General features: G+C 62.9%; 1 protein-coding gene across 4 annotated transcripts in view; it reads left to right on the forward strand.

Moving 5' to 3' along the window:
• The first annotated feature begins 2,001 nt into the window (after nt 1-2,001).
• Nucleotides 2,002-12,687, forward strand: part of NDRG1 (N-myc downstream regulated 1) — a 41,325-nt gene continuing 30,639 nt past the window's right edge. For 2 of the 4 annotated variants that reach the window (XM_054708279.1, XM_054708280.1), the window contains exon 1: nt 2,002-2,115. The gene's annotated coding sequence lies outside the window, so the exon portion shown is untranslated. Of the gene's footprint in view, nt 2,116-6,077; nt 6,157-12,687 lie in introns of those variants that run through there. The other 2 variants (XM_054708278.1, XM_054708277.1) reach the window with 2 other exon arrangements.

The following is a 12,687-nucleotide window of genomic DNA, read 5'->3' on the forward strand; positions in this document are numbered from 1 at the left end:
CGGAAGTGACCTCGCCAGGCAGAGCGCCCTGCGCCAGCCCCACGCTGGGGTTTGCATGCGTTCCTGGAGGAGGCGGCTTCGGAACCCCACGCTCTGCATCCTGGGCAGGTAGCAAACCACAGGTGCTCAGGACATGGTTGTTGAAAGCCCAAGCGGCGAGGTCAGTGAGATGGACGAATGAGAGGGGGCTACAAGCACACTGCCGGAGAGATTGCTGGGTACGGGAGGGTCTTCAGACCACAGGGTGGCTGTGGAGGGGGCACTGTTCCGGTCACCGCCCTGCCCCCAGGTCTAGCGTGGCGCCTGGGCAGCGCAGGTGCCCATCCAGCTCCCGAGTCGAGTGGCCTGGCTGCCCTCCCTGTGAGTGGGGGCATTGAGAGCCGGGCACTCGGCTGTGCCTCGGAAGGACAGGACTTTGCCTTCTCGGTGTTTTTCCCGGTGGCGGAGCACAGAGCCTGGCTCAGCAGAGGCTCCATAAATATTTGTGGAGCCCTAGCCGGTTTGGCTCAGTGGATAGAGCGTTGGCCTGCGGACTGGAAGTTCCCAGGTTCGATTCTGGTCAAGGGCACATGCTTGGGTTGCGGGCTCGATCCCCAGTAGGGGGGGCGTGCAGGAGGCAGCCGATCAATGATTCTCTCTCATCATTGATGTTTCTATCTCTCTCTCCCTGTCCCTTCCTCTCTGAAATCAATAAAAATATATAAAACCTATTTGTGGAATGACAGGGTCAGTAGATGTCAGGGCCCAGGGAGGTAACGGGGCGCTCAGGGGAGAGCCAAGTCCCCTGCTCTGAGCAGAGGGAGGAGGCTCCCAATCGCCAGAGGAGGGGGGGGGGAGTGGCGAGGGCACAGGAGCCTGCATGTGCCAGCCGTCTGGGGACAAGGACTGTTGGTGACATCCCTTTCCTCTGCAGTGATGTTCCTCCAGGGCCCTGTCTCTCCCCAGGGCTGCATGTTAGAAGGACCTGGGGAGCGTTTAAAACACCCCCAGTGCCCGCTCTGCACTCCCTGAGGCTCTGACGAACTGGCCGGGGTGGGGCCCTGGTCTCCCCTTCCGACCTTTTCACAGAGCCAGCCGCTGGGGGTTGCAGTCTGTGGTGCAGGTTGAGCACACACAGGCAGTTGTTAAGCAACAACAACCCCGCAGAGGCACTAAGGGTGGAAAGGGTGCTGGGGAAGTCCAGGAACCAGGAGAGGAGCCCTGAGACTTCCCAGCCAGGCTCTGGAGGGGGGAGGGAGGAGGGGGGGAGAGGCGAGAAGGCCTTGGGGGCAGAGGGGCAGGTGGGTTCAGAAAGGGAGGCGGAGAGGAAGGGGCTCGCCAGGCATTAGGATGGGGCGGGCAGGGTGGATGAGATGCCAGGGGATCCAGGATTTCAGCGGAGAGCTGATGCAACAAGGAGGGGCCCGGAGTGAGGATCGCAGGGCGCTGGTGGGGCGGGGAGCCCCGGCGGTGGCGGGGCAGGAAAGCGGCCCCATGGGGTTTGGGAGCGAAGACCTGGAAGAAGTCGGGGAGTCGCCCCAAAGGGATGTCAGCGTGTAGCGCGACGGGACTCAGAAGAAGAAGAAACTCTGAGGCCGAGATGGGGGCCACTCTGTCACACAGGGACACACGGGAGTCCACATGCACATACATGAGCGCGCGCACACACGCACACGCACAAGCACACACACGCATCCCCGTGCACGTACGTCCACTGCAAAACGTAGAGGTCCCGGCCTTGCGGGAGAGGGAGGGGACGGCAGAGCCCAGCGGGCCCGCCCCGCCCCGCCGCGCCCCTACTGGGGGTTGCGCAACAGGCGGTGGATCCGGCGGGCGCCGGCCCAGCAGCCGAGCCGAGGTAGGCGCGGGCGCGGGCGGGAGGAGCGGCCGGGAGCTGAGCGCGGGCGAGGGGTGTGTCCCCGCTGCGAGGGGCCCGGGCGGGGCGGGGCGGGGCGAGGCGCGGGGCGGGGCCGCAGCGCCTATAAAATCTCCCTCCTCCGGGACATAAACAAACCTCCCTGGCTCTCGCCTCGGTCTCCAGAGTGCGCGCACGCCCATCCTCGCGGTTCCTCTCCGTTCTCGCCCGGCCCCGCCAGCCTAGCGCCAGCTCCTGCTGCCTCTCTCCCTCTACCTGGGGTAAGCCCATGCCCTCCTCTCGGCGGGCGGAGGGGGGCTGTCGCCTGTGGGTGCTGCTGCTGCAACCCCTGGACCGTGCCTTGTGGTCCCGGGAGCTGCGAGTGCGCGGCGACCCCGGGCGCGGGTGTGTGGAGGGCTTTGGGGCGCGGGCACCTCCGGAGCGGGAGGTTTCGGTTAGGGAAGAGGAGGAGAAAAGACGAGTGCCCGCGCTTCTTTCCTGTCGCTGGGGCTGCGGGGTCCTGGGGGTCGGGGAGGCGGTGGAGAGCCGGCGGGGAACACCTGGGTCCCCCCCTTCCCAAGGTTCTCCCAGAATCACCGCTGGCCGCGCTGAAGCGGGAGCAGGAGGAGGGCCTCGGGGGGTGAACGCGTGTGCGTGGAGGGGGCTGTGGGGGTCGAGGCTGTGTCGCTGGAGTGGGGTGTCTGGGGAAGGAAGGATGGTGCGCGCGCGTGTGTAGAAAGGAGGTGTGGGTAGAAGCTGGAGATGAGGCTGGAAGAAGGGGTGTGGGTGTGTCTGGTTCCCAAACTGACTGAGCCAGAAAGGATACGTCTCTGCAAAGCGGGGGCTGATTGAGCCTGGACGCCAGGGTGGGGTGTGTGTGTGTGTGTGTGAGTGTGTGTGTGAGAGAGAGAGAGAGAGAGAGAGAGAGAGAGAGAGTCCGAGGTGTGTCACAGCTCCTACAACATGCGCAGGAGCCAGTGTGTGCGTGCGCTGCTGGGCAGGGTGCGCCCCCAGAGGTGGCTTGGGGTTGGCGCTGTGGCTGCGCGTGATAGGTGACCTGGCCCAGAGGGGTCCTGCGGGCCCCTGGTGGCCCCGCGCCGGCTGGGTTAGGGATGGCGTCATTTTCGCCTCCACCCACCCTCCCCCGCTTTCCTTCTTGTCCCTGCCTGGCCTGCCCGGCCTGCTCTCCAGGGGCGAGAACAGCTGGAATTGCTCGGCCATCCCGGGAGCGCCTCCGCGGTCTCTGATTCAGCCCTGGGCAGGGCGTGTGCAGCGTGGCGGGGCCAGGGGAGAGGCGCTGTCACATGAGGAGCTGAAGCTGGGTGTTAGTGGATGGTTCTCTTAACCCACCCCCCACTCCGTCCCTCTACCCTCACCCCCAACATATAAACCACCCCCCTCCCAATTCTGCTGTCTGTCGCCTCTGCCTCTGTTGTCAGACACCCCTGCGGGCAGGGACAGCCCCATCTGTGGCGGGGAAGGGGGAGGTGCCCGGCAGCCGGTGTGGGGCAGCGGTTATCCTGGCCCAGACCAGCTCTTCCCAGATGGCCTGGGCACTTGAGTTTGTTGGGTGCCGTTAGGTTCCTGGGGAAGATGGACGGTTCTAAGAGGGCCCGGCCAGTGGCCGCACGGGAGGGCTTCAGTCCCCTCATACCACCCACCCGCCATGCCGGGCTTCTCTCGGCCACCTCGGGGGAACACATATTTAAATGCAAACCGTCGTGCTATGAAAACCCGGGTTCAAGGCAAACCGCCCAGCCCCGCCCGCCTGCCTGCCCCTGTAGAGAAACGCGGGCGTCTTCACCAAGTTCCCCAAAGGCAAATAGAAATGAGCGAGGGACGGACAGAGCAAACCCAGCACCTGCCTGCAAGGGGCTCCCCGGCCAGGGGAGACGTGGGGGAGGCACAGACCACAGGCCTGGGTGCCCAGTGCTGGGGTGGCACAGGCTGGGGGCCGGGTGGGGAGAGTCGGGAATTGTGAGACACCTCGAGAGGAACAGTGATCTGGTATCAGGAGTGAAAGCTGGGGTGCCCCTGACCTGTGACCTCCAGGATGAGCTGCAGGAGGGTGAGGAGGAAGGCCGTGCCGGCCGCGCCCTGGCGCCTGGCGCCTGGCCCAGGGCCTGGCATGGGGGAGGAGCTCAGGTGCTGGGTGCCCGGTGGTCTCCGCGGACAGGACAGCACGGGTTTGGCTTCTCCTGGGACCGCCAGCAGGGCCGGGTCTGCCGCCCGCTGCCTGGATCGCTTGGAATGGACCTACACACTCCCCGAGTGGCTGGCCCACCTTCTCCCCATTTTACAGTTGGAAACTGAGGCCCAGAGACAGGGAGCAACTCGCCGAGGCCCAGGTAGCACTGGAACCCGCCTCTCCAGACCCCGCTGCTGTGGGGATTGCGGGGGTCGGGTGGGTCAGAGTGCTATCAGAGGGTAGAAGTCAATCGGATCTCGAGGAGTTTCTGGTGAGGGAACGTTCCGGACGGTGTGCGGGCGGGTTTCGTGTGTTTACGTGTGTTTAGCGTACATCAGGTGTTCTTGAGTCACGAACAGAAGCCGTCTGGCCAGAAAGAGCGCTGCTCGCCTCCCTCCTCCCGTGCCGCCCGCCCAGTGGTGGCTGGCTGGCTGCGTCCAGCCTGCCCCCTCCAGGTTGGACTGAAGATCTGATCTGAGCTGGGGCCCCTGGGGTGCCCGGAACCTCCCGCCCGAGCTGCCTGGGTGCGGATGGAAGGAAGGGTTCCATTGTGCTTGTCTGATGGGACCCGGCTCCAGGGAACCCCATCCAAGGCATGACTCAAGTTCCCTGAGCCTCCCTGAGCCAGGGCGATGACTCAGCATCTAAGATTCCAGCGGGAGGGGTCAGGGGAGGGGCAGGACATCTCTCTCCGGGTCAGCGGCCGCATCCCCTCACCCCTAACGTCCTGGAAGCAGCTCTGGTTCTGCCTCAGCCGCGTTGGCTCCACTGAATGGATGAGCAAACCGAGGCCAGGGAGTTGAAGGGACTTGCCTGTAGCCCGGGGCTCAGCGTGCGAGAGCCAGGCTTTGAACCCAGAGAGTCGGACTTGAAAACCCGTGTTCTTTTCCCTGACACGTTGGGGTGAGAGGCGTAGACAGGCAATTAGGGGCTCAGTGCCTCCGTTTCTTCCCCTGGAAATGAGGCTCATACCCGCGGCCTCAGGAGGACGTGTAGTGTTACCTGAGTTCATTCATGTTCAGGAGTTGAGAATAGGGCTCAGTCCGTGGGAACACCACGTAGGCTTCTGCCAATAATTCTCACACATGACCTTCTCAGGGCACCTCCTCGGCCGGCCGGCAGGGCCAGGGACCTGGACCTGTCCTTAGACCATGGACCCGGTGCCCTGGTTCATTGCACGCTGCCCTTCCTGCCTGCTGGTCTCAGTCTGGTCCTGGCCTGCCCTCGGGTGGGTCCCTTCTCCACAGCTGACGGCAGGGACTGCTGTGGGGCAGGCTCGGTTGCAGACCCGAGGATGAGTTCCCGAACGCTTCCTGGCCTCCGTGTGCACAGTGGTGGGGGGGGGGGGGGGGAGCTTGGGTGCCAGTGGAGCCCAGTGATGCTCTGGGTGGGTGTCCTGTGAGGAGAGACCTGGGGGAAGGCCTGGGTGCCTGCTTTGGCAACACGGACTGGAACAGATTACAGACTTCGGGGCCACAGGCAGGTCCGTGTGGGGTCCCGTCTTTGACTTTCCTTCCTGACAGCCACTGCAGTCCTGCCCACCCTGCCCCACCGCCGGGGACCCTTCTGGAGGCTTTTGCAGGTTAAGGGGACGTCCCTCCAACTGAGGTGGGAGCGAATGAGACTCCGTAGCCGTCCGGAATGCCCGTGCCGGAGCTCATCTGCTTTATCCGCCCCCCTCCCGCCTCCTTACGCCCGCGGAGACCCCGGACAAGTCTCACATGTACCCCCGGGGCAGCTCCGCTGACAGAGGTGGGGGGACCGGGGCTTCATCCTGTTGCCCCATCCTGACCCCCGGCGCCACCCCCTTGGCTTTGAGAAGGTTCTGGCAGCCCCTCTGAATGGGGGTACAAGAGGCATTCTTGAGAAGGAGGTCACTGTGAGGCTCCAGCCCGGGACCCCCACGCTGCCCCGCTCCACGCCGCCACCCGCCTCCCTGCTCTCTCCAGACGCTGCCCTGCAGGCGGGGTCGGGCGCCCTCCGGTGCCCATGGTGCCCTCCTTGGACCGGTCCGGACTGCGTTTCTCTATCACCCCCTTGGGCCCGAGGGCCTGGCACTGAGCGGCACTCCGCGCTGGTCAGAAGGAAACCTCCGTTCGGGAAGGAAGGACCTCGGGCCACCGTGTTAGGGAAGGTCGGGAGGCCGCCCGGAGGGTGGAAGGACCATTGCGGGGGGGACGCTGTCGCCGTGGCAAGCGTCCCATCTCGGGTCACAGGGTTTGTAGGAAGAATCTGGTTCCGCTTCCTCCACGAACACTGGCCCCGTTTGTGTGCGTTCCACACACTGGCTCCCGGGCCGTCCAGTGAGCTCAGGCCTGTCCCCGAGATTCGCAGAAAAACCCTGTAGCCTGACCCGTGTCCTCGGCTTCTGGTGATTACACGTGTCCCCTCAGGCCAGGGGTGGGGAGGGCCATTGGGATATCTATAACGCCATTCGCGGGCCATACAGAATTACCCACGTAAACACTAGCCTGCGACATTGCGTCAGACATTTCATTAACTCCCCCCTAATGCCTCGGCAGGGCCAGGCCACATGGTTTCCGGGGCCTGATGTGGCTCGCTGGTCGGACATTCCCCACCCCTGCCTCAGCAATTTGTCCGCCAAACAAATTGTTCCCGCTACCTCCCGGCGGTGTGGCTCAGTGGGTTGAGCTTCAGCCCGTGCACCAAGAGGTCGCGGGTCCGATTTCCGGTCGGGGCACATGCCCGGTTGCCCACTCCATCTCCCATAGTGGGTGTGCAGGAGGCAGCCGATCGATGTTCCTCTTGCATAGATGTTTCTCTCTCTCTCTCTCTCTCTCCCTCTCCCTTTCTCTCTCAAATCGATAAAAACATGTTTTAGAAAAAATGGTTCCAGCTGCCAAACCTCCGCTGAGAAGCGGCCTGCAGGTTTCGGGGTGGCGTTGCAGAGAAGGGGGTGGGCGATGATGACCCCCGACCCCTCTGCTTCCTGCTGCCTGGTCCCAGCCCCTCGCCCCGCCTCTCCGCGGGCCGGGGCTCGGGGATCACAGAGGAATGCGGTGCCTGCTCCAGCCTTGCACCGGGGGATGCGTGGGTTGGCGTGTGCCTGCTGTGCAGCGCTCCTGCTCCGTGCTGTCCCCGTCAGAGCATCCCGGGGGTGCTGCCGAGGCTCCGGGTCCGGCTGTCGTCTCAGCACCACTGTGCGGACTGGGAGAGCGAATTCTCCGCTTTCCTTCCCCGAAACGGGAGTACTTTCTCGAAGGTCCTAATTGTTGACGAGGTTGATTACATAAGAAAGAACATTGAGCGTCCGGCCGGCGTGGCTCAGCGGCTGTGCGTAGACCTATGAGCCCGGAGGTCCCGGTTCCGTTCCCGGTCAGAGGTCAGAGTACGTGCCCGGGTTGCGGGCTGGACCCCCAGGGCGGGGTTTGTGGGAGGCAGCCGATCCATGGTTCTCTCTCATCATTGCTGTTTCTCTCTCTCTCTCCCTTCTTCTCTGAAATCCATAAACATATACTTTTTAAAAAAGAAAGAAAGAAATCTTGAGCGTTGAAGGCCCCAAGTTTCGAATGTCCAGAAAGCATCCAGAAACCCCTGCTCGGCCCTGCAGCTTGTTGCCAAGACCGGACCGGAGGGCATATCCACAGCAAGGTGGGGTGGCCAGGGCGTCCCCCAGGCTACTTTCCGTGAGGCCCAGGGGACCCGGCGCTGTTCTCTGGAACCTTCCGGGACGATGCTGAGCCCCTTTCCAGCTGGTCCTAGAAGCGCCCAGTGAGCTGGAAAGAACTGTGGCTGGAAACCGCGTGCTGCGGAGCGGACCAAAGCCGGGCAGGTGCTGACCGTCACAATGGACACACGGGTGTCAGCATCTCTCTCCCGCCCTCTTCCTCTGCTTCATTAAAGGACTCCAGGAGGCCGGGCCCCCCCCCCCCACACACACCTGCACCCACATCCTAGGGCAGCGGTCGGCCACATGCGGCTCTTTGGCCCCTTGAGTGTGGCTCTTCCACAAAAGACCACGGCCTGGGCGAGTCTATTTTGAAGAAGTGGCGTTAGAAGAAGTTGAAGTGTAAAAAATTTGGCTCCCAAAAGAAATTTCAGTCGTTGTACTGTTGGTATTTGGCTCTGTTGACGAATGAGTTTGCCGACCACTGTCCTAGAGGGGTTTCCATCTTTCCCCGTGGGGAGCAGTCAGGCTTTTAGGGAGTCGCGTGGGCCTTTGCTCTGAGCCTCAGGTCCCCCACCTGTGAGCGGGGGTGATGACACCACCCTCCCGGGCCTCCTTGCAGAATGGAGCCGTGGCCCCTCTTTCAAAGGATTGCGTGGGCGGTTTCGGGAGCCCCCTGAGTCCCCGAAGGGAGAAGAGGAAAACCTAAGCGGTGGACGTTGCCCGAAGCCTGGCCTCTCGTGGCGGCACCCTGGGGGCTTTGGAGGGTGCGGGGAGATGCTGCTGGGCCCCCCTCCCCCCCCCCCCGCTGACCCACGCAGGTCCCTTCCTTAGGGCATCCGACCTGGGCTAAGGTGGGCGCAGTGCGTGCACATTTCCTGCGAGCTGAGGTCATGGTCAACTGAGCGGTGAGGGTTGTTTTCACCTGTGCTCAGTGACCCAGGGCACATCTCCTAACGCCTCTGTGCCTCGGTTTCCCCACCCATGAAATGGTGCCTATTTTCTAGGGTTGCTCAAAGGGAGGGCAGAGTTCGGAGCCCGGCAAGCCCCACAGAAGTCGCCCCTGTTGCTAGGACTCATGGGCGTCCGTGTGGGTGTCTCCCGGGCCGGTCTTGCTGGGGTGGCCGCGTCCCGGAGACCCCTGCGCATGTCGTGGATGTTTCTCGGCCGGACACCACCTCTGCCCCCGTCGTGGAAGTCCCAGGGGCCCAGGAGGGCTTGCTGAGGAGGGTGTGTGAGGGGTGCCCGAGCTGGAGGGAGGCTCCCGTCTCCCAGACAGCCAGGGGCCTGCGGTCAGGAGCGGGACAGGGACTTGCGGGCAGATCCGGGCGGCGCCGAGCTGGGCCGGGCCCTGGCGAGACCCGTGTCCGTGGCCTCTCTGCGCAGCACTGTCCCGCCTCGGTTCCCATCGGCCCACGGTTCTCACGGACCGTGTGATGCGCATGGAGCACAGCCTGCATGTTTTACAGATGGGCGTGAATGCCACGGGCAAAGTCATGTGGCGAGAGGGTGGCGCGTTCCCACGCCCGACTCCTTAGGCAGGGTTCCTGCTGCTCCGCCCGCCCCCCGCCCCCCCCCCCCCCCCCCCCGGCCTTTGAGAATGGCGGGCTGTGTCCCCTCCTCACAGCTCTTCTCGGCTCTCACGCGGCCTCAGCTTGCCCGAGGTGCCTCTGCCCGCTGCCCCCTGTCCTCGGGGTCACGGTCTTGCCTTCTCCCGGCAAATCCCGGGCTTGGCTTCCCGTGGGACCCAGGAGGCCCAGCTCCTTGCTGAGTGTCCCCTGGGCCTGTGGAACCGGAAAGAGATCTGCCCGCCCCCTGGGCCTTCCTCACTCAGGGACCAGCGTCGCTGATGGAGAGGAGACCCACGAGGTGGCACGTTGGGTCTGATCGTTGAAAACTCAGGTGGCGTTTGCCAGGCGTCTTCTGTGTCCCCCGTCCTTGCCGGATCTCTGTGCGGCTAACGGCGCCTGAAACACAGGCTGTGTCCTCACAGAGGCCCCTGGTCTCTGAGGCACCCGGGAAGGGACACTGCACTGGTCCACTGAGCAGCTAACTTAGCAGGTTCTCTGGGCCAATGTTTAATTGAAGCCCCGTGGTGCTCACTGGGAGCTGGGTTATTTAGGCCCATTTTACAGATGAGCAAACCGAGGCTAAGAGGTCAGCTAACTTGGTGGGAATCACAGACCTAATAACTGATGACAGCCTGGTCCGACCCTCCAGGCTTCCCCCAGCTCCGGGCCACCTGCCACTTGTCGGACGTTGGTTTTCTCTGAATTCCTTCTGGGGGGTCAGACGAAAGGAAGACATGGTGATAGGAACCGTCTGGCAGGTGGCGGGGTGACGTGGGGCCCGGTTTGGGCACCGAGTGGGTTTTAGCGGAAGGAGCCCGGTGCCGACTAACTCGCTGTCTGGAGGGGCTTCCGCCTGCCCTTCCTGGAGGGACCGCACCATCCACCCTCCTGCGGGAGCGGGAGGCCGGGAGGGGACATCTGGGCTCCTACCCACGGCGCCCCAGGTGGCCTGGCCTTGCCGCCCGGTCTGCTGAACGATGATGACCTTGGCCCTTTCAGCCCGACATTCTGGGCTGGGACTTTCCAGCAGGCGGCGGAGGGGGGTGGCACTGGCATCCAGCGCTGGGCCTCAAGCCCAGGGGAGAACCTGCTGAGCCAAGCAGGGCCTTGAGCGGTGGGGGGTGACCCCTGGGTGTGGGCAGTGGGGGGCATCAGTGGAGCACCCCAAACCAGGTAGCCCCCACTGCCCCTCCCTCCCGGTGAAGATCAGCGCTGCCTACAAGGCAGCGTCTACACGGGATCTGCTCCTTCCCGTGGGGTCGTGAATTTGAACCCGCAGCGAAACTTCTGGAGGGAGAGGGAGACGAAGCAGTAAGAGTGTGACACCTCATAGCGGCCTCTCCGTCCTGGCCGCCCATCTGTGCTGACCCATCTCATGACGTGCCTCCAACCCCTGGGACTTCAGCCCCGTGCTCAGAAACCTGCAGGGGCCGGTGTGTGAGTGTGTGAGAATGTGAGTGTGTGAGAGTGTGAGAATGTGAGTGTGTGAGAGTGTGAATGTGTGAGAGTGTGAGAGTGTGAGAGTGTGAGAATGTGAGTGTGTGAGAGTGTTAGCTTGTGAGTGTGTGAGAGTGTGAGTGTGTGAGAGTGTGAGAATGTGAGTGTGTGAAAATGTGTGTGATAGTGAGTATGTGAGAATGTGTGTGTGAGAGTGAGTGTGTGAGAATGTGAGTGTGTGAGAGTGTGTGAGTGTGTGTGTGTGAGAGTATGTGAGAGTGTGTGAGAATGTGAGTGTCTGAGTGTGTGAGTGTATGAGTATGTGAGAGTGAGTGTGTGTGTGTGAGAGTATGAGAGTGAGTGAGAGTGAGAGTGTGAGTGTGTGAGAGTGTGAGTGCGTGAGAGAGTGAGTGTGTGAGTGTGAGTGGGTGTGCAGGCACACGAGATTGAATAGAGTCTGATCTACCAGATACTCTGCATTCCTACCAGGAGCCGCCCTGGGCCAGTGGTTGCTAACCGGGGCGGTTTTGCCCCCAGAGGGCATTTGGCAAAGTGCACAGATGTTTTCGGTTCTTACCGGGGTGGGGAGGGTGGGTGTGCGCTATCGGCATCTGGGGGCCGCAGCCGGGGGCTGCTGACCCTGCAGTGTAGCGCCAGCCTCCACCACCAGAGTGTCCCACCCCGGCCCGGGGTGGGCAGGTCCGGGTGGGGAACGGTGCCCTGGAGACACGGCGGTCACGGAGGCCACGTCCGCCCCAGCCTGCAGGACAGCGTGGCCTCGTGGGGCAGGCCCGTCAGGACTGGTCTGATGAGTGAGGGGTGCTGGGGGACCCCAGGGGGGCGTACCTGCCCCATGAGATGGGAGCTCAGCGGGGCAGGACCGGGTCTCCCTGTCACGTGGTGGGGCCCCGGCCACAGGCTATTACGGCGCTCCGCTCAGTGCTGGGCACAGGAGGGCCTGGCCCAGGAAGCCTCGCCCGATGAGTCACGGTTTGGAGCTGAGCTTCCTGAACCCCAGGGGTCTTTGAGACCGGGTCTTGCCTCATGGGGGAGGGGCAGGTGGGAGGGAGGGGGAGCCCGGGGCTGCTGGGGGTGTCAAGCTTTTCCCCGGGCTTCATCCAAAGCATGTCTGCTTCCCCCCCACACCTTTTTTTTTGCGGGGGGGGGGGGGGGGGAAGGGTGTGTGTAAATCTGTTTTTCTATATTGAACTTCCTTATAAGATTTGCTTTAGACAAACAGCTTCAGAAATACACGTTTGCAGAGTTCAAGGCAACAGAGATAGGGCAAGTGTTGGCCTTCAACCGGCCCAGGTTGGCAGGATGGGGCAGCCAGCTGTCTGCCTGCCCATTGCCCCGGTGTGGGCAGCCTTGGGCATGGGGGCAGTGACCTAGGTGGAGGGCCTGGCCCCGCCCTCCCTGCCGGGGCATTTGCACTCATTAAAGGCAGGCTGTCCCAGGCCTGCAGCGCCCCCACCCCCGGGGGCAAAGAGTGCGGCGGCTGCTTCTGCTGTGTTCAGACTCGGGGTCCTGGGGCGCTTTCTGGAACCTTCCTGGTGTAGCCAGGGTGTCAGCCTCAGCTGTAGGGGCCAGACGGCTCTGCCCCAGGACTGTGCTGTGCCCCGTAGGACGATTAGCTGATCATCAGCATCTTGGTCTCCACCCGCTGGACGCCAGTAGCATCTCCTAGTCATGACACAAATGTCTTCAGCCCGGCTGGCATGGCTCAGTGGTGAGCGTTGACCTATGAACCAGGAGGTCACGGTTTGATTCCCGGTCAGGGCACATGCCCGGGTGGCGGGCTCGATCCCCAGTGTGGGGCGTGCAGGAGGCAGCCAATCAGTGATTCTCTCTCATCATTGACGTTTCTGTCTCTCTCTCCTCTCTCTTCCTCTCTGAAAGCAATAAAAATATATTTTTTAAAAAATGTCTCCAGTACAAGGCTGGGCTCCAGGAGCCCCCTCCAGCTCCATACTCAGCACTTCTCAAATATTGAAGGGAGACTGGCCAGTTTTCAGCCTCTGAATTTAGC

This window comes from Eptesicus fuscus, chromosome 19, assembly GCF_027574615.1.
Source record: "Eptesicus fuscus isolate TK198812 chromosome 19, DD_ASM_mEF_20220401, whole genome shotgun sequence".
NCBI lineage: Eukaryota > Metazoa > Chordata > Mammalia > Chiroptera > Vespertilionidae > Eptesicus > Eptesicus fuscus.